This window comes from Schistocerca nitens, chromosome 1 (assembly GCF_023898315.1).
Source record: "Schistocerca nitens isolate TAMUIC-IGC-003100 chromosome 1, iqSchNite1.1, whole genome shotgun sequence".
Taxonomy (NCBI): Eukaryota; Metazoa; Arthropoda; class Insecta; order Orthoptera; family Acrididae; genus Schistocerca; species Schistocerca nitens.
Window position 1 is genome coordinate 1,099,458,236 of NC_064614.1, and position 12,189 is coordinate 1,099,470,424.

A 12,189-nucleotide genomic window follows, 5' to 3' on the forward strand; every position below is an offset into this window, starting at 1 on the left:
GACTGCTACGGTAACAGGTTAGAATCATGCCTCGGGCATGGATGTGTGTGATGTCCTTAGGTTAGTTAGGTTTAAGTACTTCTAAGTTGTAGGGGACTGATGACCTCAGATATTAAGTCACATAGCGCTCAGAGCCATTTGAACCATTTGAACTCTTCCAGGCACGTATTTGGGAATCATAGAGTATTCATGTAGATGTAGTAGTAGATGTGGATTAACCCCGTGTGGGGTTGTTAGTACCCCCATCGGGCGCCTCCCCAGGTGGCGGATAGGGGAATGCCTCCTAGATATAGGTGGTACTGGGGAAATCAAATACCCAGGGCGGACCAAAAACTAACGAAATGTAGCGTCTGAACTCCTAGAGGAGCGGCTACAAACAGCGTCTGTTCTCCATGTTAGGAGCGGCTGAACACACACTCTGGAACTTACAATCCCAGTTCTAACCTCGGAATGGCCCAAAAAGCCATCTCCCCCATGAATTTCAAACAACTATGCATGATGTCAATTTCTCTAGATAGAACTACTCCAGGAGGTAACCAATCCTCCGCCGCTAACAGCAGCGCAATCAGGCCTAAGGATTCTGGAGAGCCTGAAGCACCATGTCGTTCAAGAAATTCAAAATCCTCTAAACTGAAGAAAAACAACGTACATTTCTTTGGAACCCTAAATATTAACTCGCTCTTGAAGCCGGGAAAACTGAAGCAGCTCACCAAAGTCTTGAAGGTATATAAAATCCAAATATGTGCGCTGCAGGAAACCAGATTTACAGATGAAGATTTAATGGATTATGAAGGATACAGGATATTTAAAGGAAAGAAAGGCTGGAACCCATGTGGAAGAGGCCTTCCCCACCTTGGAACAGGCTTCATCGTGAAATCTAACTGGGTAAACTCAATAACCGACTTCCAGTCACCTAATGAACGCTTGTCTTTTCTCACATTCCGCGCCCTAAATAAAACCTATACACTTATTAATTGCCACGCACCCATCAACAATGACAATAAGAAAAACCCTCAGAAAGTAGATACATATTGGGAATCTCTAGACCACGAACTTTCTAAAATCCCAATATCAAATGTGAAAATACTGTTTGGGGACTTCAGTGCACAAATAGGCCAAGAAAAAAAAATACAAAAAAACAGTAGGAAATTACCCGGCTCACAAAGGGACAAACAGAAATGGAGAAAGATTAATAGAACTATGCAAGGGTCATAACTTAAAATTAATGTCTACAAATTTCAAAAAACCACCTAAGAAACAGAAAACATGGAAATCACCAAACACAAGTATTGGAGAGTTCCAGATAGATCACATAGCCATCACACACTATAATCAAAAAGAAATAATGAATGTGAGAGTTCGGAAAGGGGCAAACATTGTAACTGACCACTACTTATCGACAATCAAATTAAATGTCATACCACAAAGAAAGAAACAAATACAAAACAGGAAAACTCAAAAGATAGACGCAAACATCTTGAAAGAGAAAAGAGAAGAATTCTGTCAAAACATAGTTATATGTTCGGATAAATGGGAAGATATAAAAGAAGGAATGATAAGATCTGCTCAAGAAGTCGCAAAAATGAAAAAGAGAAAGAAACACGAAAGGTGGGATGAGATATGCGAGGAAGCAATAGAACAAAGGATGAAGGCATGGAAGAAATGGCACTCAACCAAAAGTGATAAGGACTACCTGGAGTTCAAACAGCAAAGATCTTCTACAGCAAAACTCATTAGATCAGTAAAAAGACTATTTGAAAAGAACCAACTTATACAAATGGATAAAGATTTTAAGAGAAACAAAAATATGTAGCACCAAATCTGTGTTTTAAAGATACCAGTGGAAAACTGGCAATGAATAATGAAGAAAATTGTGAAATATTAGCAAAATATTTTGAACAACTCCTCAACTGTCAGGAACCCATTGAAAAATTACCAGCCCACACCCCAAACACAGTAAACAATAATTCTGAACCCCCATGCCTCATAGAAATCAGAGAAATCATTAAAAACCTTAAGAACAATAAAGCACCAGGGGAAGACATGATAATTGCAGAAATGTGGAAAAGTGTGGATAATACAACTCAAGAAAAACTACTGGGAATAATCAATGAGATTTGGAGAACGGAACGTATACCGGGGGAATGGAAAACTGCATTAATCCACCCCATCTTCAAGAAAGGGGATAAAACCGATGCAAATAACTACAGCGGGATATCTTTACTTCCGGTAACGTATAAAATTCTATCTAAGGCCCTACAAAACAGATTGGAGAAACAACTTGATCAAGAAATTGGTGAATACCAAGCAGGCTTTAGTGAGGGAAGATCTTGTGTGGAGCAAATTTTAAACTTGAAGTTAATTATTAAATACAGACGATTAAGAGGAAAAGACATCTTTATCACGTTTGTTGACTTCAAGAAGGCGTACGACTCCGTTGACAGAACAACCTTGGTTAACATCCTTAGGGAGTTTGGAGCAGACAAGAAAACAGTCGCAATCGTCAAAGAAACACTTACGGATACCTATGCAAAAGTAAAGTTCCATTGTGAGGTATCCAGACCATTCAAAATCAGAACGGGATTAAGACAAGGAGATGGGTTGTCACCTACCCTATTCAACTGTGTGTTAGAAAAAGCTATTAGAGAGTGGAGGAAGAAAACGACTGAAGAAGGAATACAAAAAATCAGATTAGGAAGAATAAAGGATGGATTAGAAGTAGATTGCCTCGCTTTTGCTGATGACTTAGCGATTCTGGCAGGAAGTTTGGAAGAAGCAGTCAAACAGATCAATATTCTGAATGAAACAGCAGAAAAAGCAGGACTGAAAATCTCCTTTGAAAAGACAGAGTACCTAACCAATGTAAAAGAGGCACCGAACAATATGATTACAAAGTATGGCCAGATAAAGAAGGTTTCTAATTTCAAATATTTAGGGGAAATCATCCAGCCCAATGCTTCAGATAAAGAAGGAAATAAAACAAGAACAAGAAAAATGGAAATGGCATTCCAGCTAACAAAGAATGTGTACAACAAGAAGTCAGTATCAATTAACGCAAAAATAAGGCACTACAACACTGTGATTAAGCCAGAGTGTCTGTATGCATCTGAATGTTTTGCAATGAACACTAACAAGGAAATGGAAGCTATAGCGAAAAAGGAGCGAAAAATCATTAGAAGAGTACTTGGACCGAGGTTTGAGAATGGGACTTGGAAGCTTAGAAGTAATAGAGACGTGTATGACAAAATTGAGAAAGTGGGAGATACTATGAGGAAGAGAAGAGTAAGCTTTTACGCCCATTTGAAAAGAATGAATGATGAAAGGCTGACAAAGAAAATATTCATGTTTTTTGACAAGAACCCCAGAACCCAAATTACCTGGTTCAAAGAAGTCAAAGCAGACTTGGAGGAGATGGGTATAGGAGAAGATGATATAACCAACAGAGACTTAATGAGAGACAAAATTCAACATTTTGAAGGATTTGAAGTGAAGAAGAGAAGAACTGGAGGAACAGTGTGGACAGAAGACCGAAGGGAGCAGCACAGAGAGAGGATGAAGACATATTGGCAGAAGAGAAAAGAGGAGGAGCGCAACAGGAGAAATGTACATTGAAAAATAGTTGTTTAACGCGGTCCCTAGACGGCCAAAATCGGAATAAAAAAAATTAATTAATTATAGATTAATATCAAGACATGGTATGATGAAGGCATAAAGTCGTAAGACTAATTTACATATACTTACAAGTGCTAGATAAATACTGAAGTGCGGGAGTATATTAGCAATCAGTCTGTTAAACGTACACACATTCGACCAATTTTAACCTATTTGTTCATGGTAGCCTCAGTCATTACCTGAGGATTATGCAGATCTCAAAACCATTGTCGTTATTTTACAGTAGCCACAATAAGAAGATCTAGTTTTTTCGGGACTTTTCACACTATTATTCTAGGTTATCGTTCGCAATGCCGCTACAGGACAATTTTCAAAAACAGCGACGCACCAGTACGGTAAAGCGTAGTGCAAAACCAAAAAATGGCGTTGGCTACACCTTCTTTTCCTTTAACGAAAAAATAGCGACATCTGAGATTTGGCACTTTTCGCAAACAAGAGAAATACTCTGGCTTTTACCTCTTAAAAGCTTTAAGCCAAGTGCAATTATGATATCAAAGCAAATTTTGAAGATGTCTGTGAAGCACGAGTACAAAATAAGTGACACTTTTGAGCAGGTTCTAACTGTACAAGCGGCGTAACAACTATTCTACACTCCTGGAAATTGAAATAAGAACACCGTGAATTCATTGTCCCAGGAAGGGGAAACTTTATTGACACATTCCTGGGGTCAGATACATCACATGATCACACTGACAGAACCACAGGCACATAGACACAGGCAACAGAGCATGCACAATGTCGGCACTAGTACAGTGTATATCCACCTTTCGCAGCAATGCAGGCTGCTATTCTCCCATGGAGACGATCGTAGAGATGCTGGATGTAGTCCTGTGGAACGGCTTGCCATGCCATTTCCACCTGGCGCCTGTTGGACCAGCGTTCGTGCTGGACGTGCAGACCGCGTGAGACGACGCTTCATCCAATCCCAAACATGCTCAATGGGGGACAGATCCGGAGATCTTGCTGGCCAGGGTAGTTGACTTACACCTTCTAGAGCACGTTGGGTGGCACGGGATACATGCGGACGTGCATTGTCCTGTTGGAACAGCAAGTTCCCTTGCCGGTCTAGGAATGGTAGAACGATGGGTTCGATGACGGTTTGGATGTACCGTGCACTATTCAGTGTCCCCTCGACGATCACCAGTGGTGTACGGCCAGTGTAGGAGATCGCTCCCCACACCATGATGCCGGGTGTTGGCCCTGTGTGCCTCGGTCGTATGCAGTCCTGATTGTGGCGCTCACCTGCACGGCGCCAAACACGCATACGACCATCATTGGCACCAAGGCAGAAGCGACTCTCATCGCTGAAGACGACACGTCTCCATTCGTCCCTCCATTCACGCCTGTCGCGACACCACTGGAGGCGGGCTGCACGATGTTGGGGCGTGAGTGGAAGACGGCCTAACGGTGTGCGGGACCGTAGCCCAGCTTCATGGAGACGGTTGCGAATGGTCCTCGCCGATACCCCAGGAGCAACAGTGTCCCTAATTTGCTGGGAAGTGGCGGTGCGGTCCCCTACGGCACTGCGTAGGATCCTACGGTCTTGGCGTGCATCCGTGCGTCGCTGCGGTCCGGTCCCAGGTCGACGGGCACGTGCACCTTCCGCCGACCACTGGCGACAACATCGATGTACTGTGGAGACCTCACGCCCCACGTGTTGAGCAATTCGGCGGTACGTCCACCCGGCCTCCCGCATGCCCACTATACGCCCTCGCTCAAAGTCCGTCAACTGCACATACGGTTCACGTCCACGCTGTCGCGGCATGCTACCAGTGTTAAAGACTGCGATGGAGCTCCGTATGCCACGGCAAACTGGCTGACACTGACGGCGGCGGTGCACAAATGCTGCGCAGCTAGCGCCATTCGACGGCCAACACCGCGGTTCCTGGTGTGTCCGCTGTGCCGTGCGTGTGATCATTGCTTGTACAGCCCTCTCGCAGTGTCCGGAGCAAGTATGGTGGGTCTGACACACCGGTGTCAATGTGTTCTTTTTTCCATTTCCAGGAGTGTATGTTGCCATTCAAAGTATTCAAATTTTTTTTTTACAAAGTAATACGCAACATCCTTTAGTTCATAATATTCTCCGCTAGAGTCGCTACATCTGTCACGATTCGGTACTAGTTCGTAGATTAGCCGCAAGAGGCTCTACCTCAGCCTTACTTATTGTTGACAGTGTACTGTAGTTTATCCACAACAATAATTTCCCTCGAAACTCACGAAAATATTACAGCGAATAAAGCTATACACATTAAATTTGAAATATACACCAAGAGGTGTCATTATAGCAAACAATACCACTGTACCACTAAGCGCAGCTGAAGAACAGAGTCGCGAATTTCCCTTGAAACGAAACATACCAGCACTAGCGAATCAGGCAATTTTTCGCAAATGCTAACTATTTATGGGAATAGGGTACACGTTTTAACTAGCAGTATTCCTGGGAATTGTGTCAGAACGCAAATTTCGGCTCCTCGTTGCGACTTCGCCCACTTTGCAATAAATCATATAAAATATGAATGAAGAAGACTCCTTCGTTTTCGTTTATAGTTTTTATTGTTTATGTTTCTCTTCAATTTTTGTACACAATACAATTATGACACTGCGGATTATATAACATTTTGCGTTTTTGTATACTGTATGGTAAGGGTATGAAGTGCTTTTATGAAATACCAAGTCGTGGTAGGGCAAAATTCAATTACCCATGCGCAGAACACTTCGGCTGCAAATTAATTGCATCGTAATTAAATGTCCTACATTGAGTCTTCTTTATTATTACCGCAAAGGAAATTTCGATTCCCTTAAAATGAATAAATCGGCTGAGATCATTGATGTATGTGGCATGAGAGAGAGCTTTCAAGGTGCTGGATCTGCGAGGATGGTATCTTCAGTAGCATTATTTCTCATATTTTTTCTCTAAATATACAACTTTCCTGCTATACAGATTTTCCGTTAAAGTCCATAGCAGCGAAGAAAACAAAGTAGTAAATTATGGTGTAAACCATTTCCGTTTAAAATTATGTATATGGAGACACAATATATATGAATGAAACAATTTGTCTAATGATTTAAATGCTCTGCTGCCATAGTTGGAGCCAACGACGAGAAAGAAAACAAAACCACATATTTTCATAGCACAGTAGGCCCTACAACACATCATTCCTTTCTCGCAGCCAGTATTAACAGAAAACGTGTACACCTTTTGTTTAAAAAATAGATAGCCTATATCTGTCTGAATGTATATTAGAATATTATGTAAAAATGTGAAGTAAACCAGTCAAGAACTTTTCGAGATTTTTGTTAACAACCCTTCCTCTTTATGATAGTGTAGATGCAAATTGCAGATATTACAGTTTTTGTCGCTGTAGATACTCTGAACTGCGTGTGATTAAACTCTATGACCATGTCCAGTTCTGTAATATGTACTTTAACGAACGTGTAATTGTACCCATTGTGACAGCGAGATTTATTCTATCTTGTGCAGTAAGTAATGTATAATAAATGTATGGCTCGCAGCTATATAATATCAGTTGCAGAGAATCTTCCTGTTAATATTTTGGAGTGACACTGTTCAACATAAATATTTTGCACAAAGATCAAAATGAACTAAACTTAAGGAGCTAAGTATATACGAACGTTTTAACGATGGCAAAATGTCGAAATCTTGCAAATAATGTGTCATGCATAGTGTACTGCCTTCGTAAGTCGATTTATAAATGTCGGGCATAACGTGAAGTCAGTATGCTTGTTCCTGTGGTTTACTTTCAGAGTAGTCGTTTCCCTGTGTTAGTCATTGCTCTAGCCATTGAAACAGCCTTCAGGTGATTGGTCTACGAGTTTACATTCTTTAGTAAAATCGTTTGCTGACAATTAGCAAATCGTCTTCTGCATAGAAGATAGGCGTAAATGTAGCGTGTCTTTCGCCTGAGAAGCTATTTAGAATCAGACGGTAGCAGGAAACATTTTTCTATTATTCATCATCGAAAACGATCCTTTCCGGAATATAGTGGAAAACGTTTAATACTAAATTGAGGGGAACGAAATTCGTCTCAAAAGAATTTTGTGTTAAACAATGGAAGCGGGAAAAACTATAGCTTCAGTGTCATCAAATGTTATGGCACTACAACTATTCCGTTTCCTTCAACATTTAAATCAAGTGGCTGCATACGTCACATTGATAGTTGTGTTATTAGTTTTTGGAAAAATATGTTATTTTTTACATAATGTTCTTCAGCATTATATGTTTGACAAATAATTCGATAACGTTCCCCATTTTATTCATTTCATCATTCGTATGTTCATCTGAATTGCTGCACATACTTTTCATGATGTTCTGTATTTCTGTAATAGCGTAGACAGGAAGTGCATTGTCGAATTTATTGTCAAATTTGTCGTCGTCGTCTAATCAAAGACATTTTTTTAGTGATCTGTAAAATCTCCTCTCTCTTAATCGTTGCCATACACACGTCATCGTCGACTGCAACAAATTCAACTAGTAACATTATACGACGATCTAATGATGCAAAAACTTACCCAACTTCTCTGCCATTGCACACTGAGAATAAATTTAGAATACTATTTGAAAACAGAAAAGAAACATGAAAAATGCGGAAACGGAAAGGGCTATTGATGTACGGTTTTCACATAATGGATCGGCAGTCAAAGGCTCGTAATGTTACCAATCAACTGTAATAGTACTTAGAAAGTGTGTTTTTTGTGGAAACATACACTTTTTAAATGGATCAATGCCTATTGACATTAACAGTCTAGAAGTACGGGTAATTAAAATGTCGTGTCAATTTTAGTGTCCGATCCCACGCGTCGGCTTTGACCAATGACGTCATATCCAAGGCAAAGACCAAAGATGCTACAGAGAGGCACTCTTTGAAATCATCTGTTCATTTTGTAACCAAGGAATATAGCATACGAAAAAATTACAATCACAGTACACATGATTAATTACTAAGCCACCAATTATATCGTAAAAAACTGAAGGTAACGAAAATAAATCGCAACAAAAAATGAGAAGTACAGATGTCTGAAATAAGTTATTGTAATGTATGCAAGCAAGGAAAGCACAGAGAACCTTTACATCTATTACAATGCAACACATGGCGAGTTCGTAAGGTTGTGAAACGCTTTAATTTTTAGTTATAATTATTGAGCCTAAGGGGAAAGTGGTAGTTTTGGGAGGGGAGAAACTAAAATGTTACAAAACAAAAGGAAAATGAAATGAAAATTAACAAATATGAAACATAAAAAGAGCGGTAGCATGAATTATGGAGAAACCGACACAGAAATCCTAAATGAAAAGCCAGTACACAAGTAAAGAAATTTCACAAAAGTACGTAAGAAATATTGGAATTGGTATCTAGTACTAAAGTATATGAGTCATTTCCAGTTACCGATTCCAATAGTTGTTATTTTTTGTGAATTTTCGTTATTTGTGTACTCAGTTTTCGGAGTTTTGTATCGGTTTTTCCCCATTTCATGCTACTGTTTCAAATACGTTATTATTTATTTACTATCAAAAACAGTCTTGATCACAATTTATTTATTACGGTGACCGGATTCGACCACTATTGTGGTCATCTTCAGACCTAGAAGTCGTATCCAAAGCTTTAATTAGAGGGTCACATACATTAATGTATTAGAGGGCTACATACATTAATGTATGTAGCCCTCTAATTAAAGCTTTGTATGGACTTGTAGGTCTGAAGATGACCACAGTAGTGGTCGAAACCGGTCACTGTAATAAATAAATTCTGATTAAGACTGTTTTTGATAGTAAATATTTGTAACACATTGATCACTGTCACTCCCATAATGTATTCAAAAGTAATTACGTTATTATTTATTTCATTTTTCCGTTGTGTTACGTTTTAGTTTCTCTCCGCCAAAAACCTCCACTTTCTCGTGGTGTCCTATTAGATTCAGTAATTATTATCATAAATTAATACTATTTTATAATATTACGACTTCACCATACGCTATGCTGTAATTGAGTTTAAAAGTTCTCTGTGGTTTTTTACTCGGATACATTACGACAATAATTTATTCCACACACTTATGCATTTCTCTTGTGTTCTGTTCGTATTTATTTCCGGTATGTCCAATTCATTTCGATATAATTCGTGGCTCAGTAAACAATCGCGTGAATTGCGATTGTTATTTTATCACATGCTATTATGCACACAATATATCGTGGAAATCGGTCGTGACGTAAACAAACGAGAACTTTAGACCGTCTGTGGTCAGAGGAGCGATGAAAGGGGACAAGCCCTGCCTCCCTCTCGCAGGGCTGCCATCCTACGTCCGCGTTCTGTGCTTCCACGATAGCAGAACTGACATAACGGTCGTAAGAGTCGCTGGTCCCTTTTGCTGTGGCGAGAGTCGCATTTGAATCCCTTTATGCACCAAGATTAGACTCTTACTCATTTCAGAATAAGAAAAACAAGCTATCCACAAGACAAACCAAACTGGAGTACACCAAACATTTGGCAATTGTTTGTTGCGGTTGGCAGTGGTGGTTCAGACTCGACCTCGACCAGTATCGAACACAACCATAGTTCAAAATACTCCCCATCTAAAACTACCACGATATAGTGTCTGCATAATACATTCATTTGTTTACAAATATTGTCCGCTGCTTTTAAAGGTTGCCTCTACGTAGCATTTGTATTGTGAAAACTTTCCACGCCGATACTTGTTTGTGCCATTCAACATGCGTAGTTGCTAGGTACGATATTGTTAAGTTTACTTACTTCCTGTTTGCGTGTTCCTTGGGTGCATCGCGACTTGCTAGTCACTTGGTGTGTGACATTTCAAACAGTAGGTCACGCGTGAATGATAGTATTTACCAATACAGAATAAGTCGAACTGTCCATGTTTTCTGGAGAGTGTAGGAAGAATGCAGTTCTTTCTTATACTGTGTATGTGGCAAGATAAATCAATAGACGTCAACCATCTCAGCAGTTATTTACCATTCTCTCCTACCAGTTACGTGAAAGTGGTAGTGTGACACTTAAACGACGCAACGGGAAAGAAGTTAATGTTTTTGCTGCTGTTGTAGTTGATCCGTATGTTAGATCTCGCGCAATCGCACGAGGAAGTGGCATTAAGTGTCGTACACATTCTCCATTGGCATAGGCTGCACCCTTGTCACATCTATCTCTATCAAGAGCTGCATGGAAACTATTACGAGAACTGTGTTAAATTCTGTACATCGACATTAAAAGAGGATACCAAAGATGTATCATGTGTCTTGTTTAGTGACGAAGCCACATTTACCAGTGATACCTAGGTAATCAGCCGAAACACACACTCTACTGACAATCAATGGTTCAAATGGCTCTGAGCACTATGGGACTTAACATCTATGGTGATCAGTCCCCTAGAACTTAGAACTACTTAAACCTAACTAACCTAAGGACATCACACAACACGCAGTCATCACGAGGCAGAGAAAATCCCTGACCCCGCCGGGAATCGAACCCGAGAATCAGGGCGCGGGAAGCGAGAACGCTACCGCACGACCATACTGACAATCAATGTTGGGTTCGTATAGTGGAACGTCAGCATTCATGGAGTGTATGCGTGTGGTGAGGGATATTGAACCATCAGCTCATAGGCCCATTTACTATAGAAGGGACACTGAATTGACACAAGTATTGCAGCCACCTAACAGACCATCTTCCACGGCTGCTAGAAAATGTTTCTCTCCAGACTAGGAGAGAGGTTCACTGCTACTGGTATAGACCACTATCTTACACACTGCAGATAGAGGAGTGCCTTCATCCAGGACAACACGGACATTCCAAGCTCAGAACTGCTATACCAATTCTTAAGCCATGCGTTTGTTGCTCGTTTCTGTCAGCAATGTTATTAAAATGGCATTGATCGCTTTCCGTATTTCTTACAATAACACAACAGTTCGAACCAATTTTACGAATAAAAATTACTGCCAGATTAAAACTGTGTGCCCGACCGAGACTCGAACTCTGGACCTTTGCCTTTCGCGGGCAAGTGCTCTACCATCTGAGCTACCGAAGCACGACTCACGCCCGGTACTCACAGCTTTACTTCTGCCAGTATCTCGTCTCCTACCTTCCAAACTTTACAGAAGCTCTCCTGCGAACCTTGCAGAACTAGCCCTCCTGAAAGAAAGGATACTGTGGAGACATGGCTTAGCCACAGCCTGGGGGATGTTTCCAGAATGAGATTTTCCCTCTGCAGCGGAGTGTGCGCTGATATGAAACTTCCTAGGCAGATTAAAACTGTGTGCCCGACCGAGACTCGAACTCGGGACCTTTGCCTTTCGCGGGCAAGTGCTCTACCATCTGAGCTACCGAAGCACGACTCACGCCAGGTACTCACAGCTTTACTTCTGCCAGCATCTCGTCTGCTACCTTCCAAACTTTACAGAAGCTCTCCTGCGAACCTTGCAAAACTAGCACTCCTGAAAGAAAGGATACTGTGGAGACATGGCTTAGCCACAGCCTGGGGGATGTTTCCAGAATG

The 12,189-nt window shown here is 40.8% G+C and overlaps 1 protein-coding gene across 1 annotated transcript in view; it reads left to right on the top strand.

Moving 5' to 3' along the window:
- Nucleotides 1-12,189, top strand: part of LOC126230763 (uncharacterized) — a 436,134-nt gene that overhangs the window by 158,933 nt on the left and 265,012 nt on the right. The gene's annotated exons all lie outside the window — the stretch shown is intronic.